The 5,966-nt window shown below is 55.2% G+C and overlaps 1 pseudogene; it reads left to right on the top strand.

Annotated features, from left to right (window-relative positions):
• The first annotated feature begins 1,899 nt into the window (after positions 1 to 1,899).
• On the top strand, positions 1,900 to 2,882 carry LOC144273293 (immunoglobulin heavy variable 3-5 pseudogene; annotated as a pseudogene).
• The last annotated feature ends 3,084 nt before the right edge of the window (positions 2,883 to 5,966 follow it).

Genomic DNA, 5,966 nt, shown 5'->3' with positions numbered 1-5,966 from the left:
CGGCCTCAAGTGAGCGCCGGCCACCTTCCAGCGCCTAGTGGACCAGCTCCTGAGGGGGATGGAGAGTTTTGCCATGGCGTATATTGATGACATCTGTGTCTTTAGCCAGACCTGGGAGGACCATGTGTCCCAGGTTAGACAAGTGCTGGACCGACTCCAGGGGGCTGGGCTGACTGTAAAAGTGGAGAAGTGCAAGGTGGGGATGGCGGAAGTATCTTACCTGGGCCATCGGGTGGGGAGCGGCCGCCTAAAGCCGGAACCAGCCAAGGTGGAGGTGATCAGAGACTGGCCCGCTCCCCACACCAAAAAGCAGGTCCAAGCCTTTATTGGGATGGCAGGATACTACCGAAGATTTGTGCCCCACTTTAGCGCCATAGCCACCCCCATCACTGAGCTATGCAAGAAGGGGAAGCCAGACAAGGTGGTCTGGACCGAGCAGTGCCAGGAGGCTTTCCGGGCGCTGAAGGAGGCTCTGGTCAGTGGCCCATTCCTGGCAAACCCAGACTTTGACAAGCCCTTTGTGGTGTTCACCGACGCCTCCGACACGGGACTGGGGGCAGTGTTAATGCAGGAGGATGAAAAGGGGGAGAGACACCCCATCGTGTACCTGAGCAAGAAGTTGCTACCCCGGGAGCAACACTACGCGGCCATCGAAAAGGAGTGCCTGGCCATGGTATGGGCCCTCAAGAAACTAGAGCCCTATCTCTTCGGGCGACACTTCACCGTCTACACGGATCACTCTCCCCTGACCTGGCTGCACCAGATGAAAGGAGCCAACGCCAAGCTCCTGAGATGGAGCCTGCTCCTGCAGGATTACGACATGGACGTGGTCCACGTGAAGGGAAGGGCCAACCTGATAGCGGATGCGCTGTCCCGGAGAGGGGGCCCCGAACTTCCCCAGGTCACTGGTCACAGTGACCCCACTCAGTTCAGTCTAGAAGGGGGGAGAGATGTGACGATGTGACTCAGCAGGGAGGGGGGAGTGTTGACCTGGGAATGTGCCCTGGGGATGGGAGACCTGAGAGCCTGTCACCTGAGCCAGGAGCGGGAGGGGGAGGTAACACCTCTGCCCAGGAATGTGGATGGAGAGTGCAGCAGGGAACCTGCTAGGTGGGTTTAGTTTTCAGTTTGGGGCGGGGGAGAGGAACACAGGGAACCCCAGGGCTGGGGTCTAAGCTCCCTACTCCCCCAGAAGGACGTGATTGAGGGGTCCTGGTTGTACCCACAAGCTCGGTTGTGGACTGTGTTCCTGTGGTCCAATAAACCTTCTGTTTTACTGGCTGGCTGAGAGTCTCAGTGGATCCCAGGAAGAGGGGTGCAGGGCCTGGACTCCCCCACACTCTGTGACACCCCCCACCGCCCCATCCAAACCCCTCTCCTTCCTGACTGCCCCCCCCACCTCTACCCTAACCAAACACCCGTTCTCTCTGTCCCCTCACGGCCCAACAACCCCCCCTCCTTCCTAACTGCCCCCCCCGGGACCCCTGCCCCCATTCAACCCCCCATTCCCCGCCCTCTGACCGCCCCAACCCCATCCACACCCCCGCCCCCTGAGCATCACCCCGAACTCCCCTTCCCTCTATCTAACCCCCCCGGCTCCCTGCCCCCTCACCGCGCAGCACAGAGCACCCCTGGCTGGAGGTGGTACAGCCGCAAGGCCCAGAGCATTGCGCCGGTGCAGTGCAGTAAATCGCTCTCCGTAACTGCGACCAGGAGCACATTCCTACGCGGAGCAGTTTAATACACTACAGCCTGGCGCCCTGAGGCTGCGGAGGGAGGGGGAACAGCAGGGGAGAGGCCGGGGGAGAGCCTCCGGGGCCAGGAGCTCAGGGGCCTGGTAGGAGGGTCCCGCGGGCCGGATGTGGCCCGTGGGCCCTAGTTTTACCACCTCTGATCGAGATGAAGACGTACAGCGTCCGGCTACTAACCCACACGGCTTCTCTGGCAGGTTCCGGTGACTCCTGCAGCAGCAGACAGGGGAGACCGCCAGAGGGCTCCGAGACTGTTGATAGGGACAACACCCAGTCCCTGCACATCACAGGGAGCAAATCTCCGTGTCTGCGTGTGAGCTACAATTTGTTACAGGTGTCGGCAGAGGTTTGCAGTCCGAGGCTCAGACTTCAGCCGACCCGCCCGAGCTGTCCAAGCTCCGTTGGGTCAGCGGCTGGCCTGGAGATATTTGAGACTTTGCAAATGATTAAATGTGTCTTCCTGTTGCTGGCCCTGGCGCCGTGTGAGTCTCCGTGTGTCTCTGTGTGTGACTGTTTGCATTTCTCTCTCTCTGTGTGTGGCTGTGACGGGGGGAGGCAGAGGGAGACTGCGCTCTCTGGGCATCCCATACAATGATTATTTTGGTCTCCCCCTCCTTGTTCTAGGTGCCCTTTCCCAGCTGCAGCTGGTGGCCTCTGGCCCCGGGTTGGGAAAGGTCTCCGAGCCCCTCACACTGACCTGCGCTGTCTCTGGGGTCTCCATCAATACTCAGGATCATGTCTGGTACTGGGTTCGGCAGTTTCCTGGAGAAGAGTTGGAATCCATGGGATATGTTTATCCATATATCAGGGTCATGCGCTACACCCCGTCTCTCCAAGACCGGATCACCATCTCCACAGACACCACCAGCAACCAGGTCTCCCTGCAGCTCCACTCGCTGACAGCTGCGGACACCGCCACCTATTACTGCACCCGGAGAGACACAGTGACATGGAGACAGGGGGCCTGGGACACAAAGGGGGCCAGCCACACGCGTCCCCTCCCAGAGAGAAGGCATCTGTCTTTGCCCTTGCGATCCACCCAATTCCCCTGTCCCTGGAAAGAGACGCTTTGTCAGAGGCACCCACGAAGCTGGAGAGAAGCAGAGAAAGAGGAAACACCTGCGCTGGTGAATGGGCAGAAGAGAAACTTTGTTACAGGAGTTTTGCAGTTTTGGAAACCACCAATCCGGACCTGAGGTTCCAACAGACTGTCCTGTCCACTCCGCAGCTGAACTGGGGAGCTGAGGGTCTGGTGGGCCCCTCTGCCAAATGACCGGTATTCCCTGGCTGCCCTAGCTCTGGCCCATGGGAGGGTTTGTGTGTGTGTGTGAGTGTGAGAATTTTTCCCAGTAGGGTAGAAAATTTGTGGGTGGGTGTGTTTTACTCCACGAGTAAATAAATTTAAGCCACTGACACCTACCGTGTTTTACTCTAGACTGTCTCCTGATTTACACTCCTGGAGGCGTGAGAGGAGAATCAGCCTAACTTGGGGGGAGGGATAGCTCAGTGGTTTGAGCATTGGCCTGCTAAACCCAGGGTTGTGAGTTCAATCCTTAAGGGGGCCATTTAGGGATCTGGGGCAAAAATTGGGGATTGGTCCTGCTTTGAGCAGGGGGTTGGACTAGATGATCTCCTGAGGTCCCTTCCAATCCTGATATTCTATGAATCTATGAATCAGGGGTTCTCACACGTCATTGCACCGTGACCCCCTTCTGACAACAAAAATTACTACACGACCCCAGGACAGGGAATCGAAACCTGAGCCCACCCAAACTCAGCTGCCCCTGGTGTGTGTGGGGGGGCAAAAGCCTGAGCCCCACTGCTCTGCACAGGAGTCCTAAGGCTTCAGCCCCAGGCAGGAGGCCTGTAAGCCTGGGACTCACCACCCAGGGCTGAAGCTCTTGAGGTTTGACTTTGGCCCCGGGTGGTGGAGCTTGGACTTCGGCCTCAGCAAGTCCAACACCAGCCCTGATGCTCCCATTAAAACATGGTCACGACCCACAGTTTGAGAGCTGCTGCCCTAGAATGAGTGACTGGAGAATTAGTCCTCACAAGACAATGGAATTTCCACTGAGAGTCAGTCGCATCGACCCCACTGGAATTCCTCCTGCTTTACACTGAGGTGCTGGCAGGGCTGGTTCCCCACTCTGGCCCTTCGAGTGCAGAAGGCGTGGGGCTGCAAGGACTCTAACAGTTAATACTGGCCACTCCAGGCTGGTAATGCTGCCACCACCCAAGTGAAAACTGCCTTTTGCCAATCCAGAAAAACCTCACTTGGAAAGATTTTTTCTGAGGCCCTTCAGCTTTTCCACCCCTCCCTCGGGGCAGCCCAGAAAGAAAACAATAGAAAAGGGAAGCTCAGCTGTTGTATCAGCTGATTAACATATGCACAGCCTCCTTACCTCCTAAGACACAGAAATCTTATTGTGGTCTTAAAAAGGGTACATTTTATTGAAAAAAGAAAGAAAACAACTCTGACAACTCAGGCTGTTAGGGATTAAACACCAAAAATGACTTTCTTTGGGTCCAGCTTAAAGGTTACAAGAAAATAAAAACAGAACAAAAGCACCTGGGGTTAGCACAGAGGAATCCACAAGCCCAAACTGAAGAATTCAATCTAATTGCGTCTAACTAGACATTCCTGGTCTACTTACATATCTGGGGTTCCTATTGAGGAGTTTCTAGGTATGATGCTGATGATTTTTATACTGGGCCCAGACCTTACAGCATGTTGCTGCCCAGGCTGCTTCTGTCGGAGAGAACAAAAGACCCCTACACCCAGCAGTTTCCCCCCATTTGAAAGGGTTCAGCTTCCCTATTGGTGCCCCTCAGTCAGGTGCCAGCTCATATTAAGCTTCCCTCTTAACCCTTTACAGGTTAGATTAAACCCCTGGTTGTATGTGAAGTAACAGTAACCCTGTTCTGTTTCTTTTACAGGCTTCGTGGCCGTGGTCACTTTAACCCAGCCGAGTTCTGCCCAGGCAGAGCCAGGCAGTTCCCTCACCCTGGACTGTGTCACCTCTGGGTATAATATCAACTACCACCATTTGAGCTGGATCCGACAAGCCCCTGGGAAAAGTCTGGTCTGGCTAGCAGCCCTCAGGACAGGATACAACCTACATCACGGATGAGTTCAAAGGGCGGGTTACCCCCTCCACCAATGGTGCCCCTGGCAAGCTAAAGATAAACAGTCTCACAGCTGCAGACATGGCTACTTACTAGTGTGCCAGCCATGCAAGTGGTCGCTGCCTGGCTTCCTCTCTGACAATATCCCTCGTGGAACTGGCCTCCGCTCACTGAACACATTTTTCTCTTTGCATGAACTTCACCCCCGCCCTAAGGACAGTAAAGGGGCCAAACATCAGTGGAGTCCCACATCAGTCCTCAGAGTGCGGGTTCCTTGCAGAACAGGCCTTCCTCTGCTGCCTCTCCAAAGCTAGAATTTTACCCCGAGATTTGTGGCTTTGGTCTCTGCAATTTCAACGTGCGTCATTCAAATCAACTTGTGATCGGGAAGCACCATCCTTGCAGGTTAGGCCAGCAGAGTGGGAATCGGGAGAATCTGAAGTTCAGTGTCACAGCCTGGAACAGAAACAATGTGAAGTGAAGCAAGGGACTCCCTTTGTCTGGCTTGTGTGTTTAAAGTGAAACCTCTTGAGTGCAAGGCCTGTCTCCTGTGGTGCGTAGGGGCAGCAGCTGACGCACTGGAACCCTGACCTTGGTTGGGACCCTTCAGATGTTACAAAAATGCCAAGAATAATGACCCCTGGATTTGAATGGCAAAAAGGACCCTTACGTGAGACCACTTCACCCAGTGGGTCCTGCATCCAGAAGAAATGTTGAACTGGAGCACTCGTGTTTTAAGGAACGTGCAGGACAAAGTCACATTTTTTTGAAGCCGGAAAAACCATTCCGAGACCACTGTGCCCCTCTGCATGACACACATCCCAGGCATTCCTGTAACAAACTTTTCTTTGAGCCACAGCGTGTCTGTTGAGCGGCAGTATATCTGTCTGATATGGGTGACAGTGCTGGACAGGCAGGGAGGTGATCTGGGCTCCAATTCTAATCTGCCACCAGGCTGCAATGGCCGAGGGGGAACAGGAATCCCTTGGTGCAGTGGTCCCCAGAGGGCAGCAGAACCTGGGGAAGGAGACAGAGACGTCTATCCTGTAGTGACCACGCGGAAGCAGGAAAGGGTCAGGAAGTGCGAGC

Source organism: Eretmochelys imbricata, chromosome 13, assembly GCF_965152235.1.
Source record: "Eretmochelys imbricata isolate rEreImb1 chromosome 13, rEreImb1.hap1, whole genome shotgun sequence".
NCBI classification, from domain to species: domain Eukaryota; kingdom Metazoa; phylum Chordata; order Testudines; family Cheloniidae; genus Eretmochelys; species Eretmochelys imbricata.
Note: the sequence above shows the minus strand (reverse complement) of the source record. Positions and strands in the feature narration are given on the sequence as shown.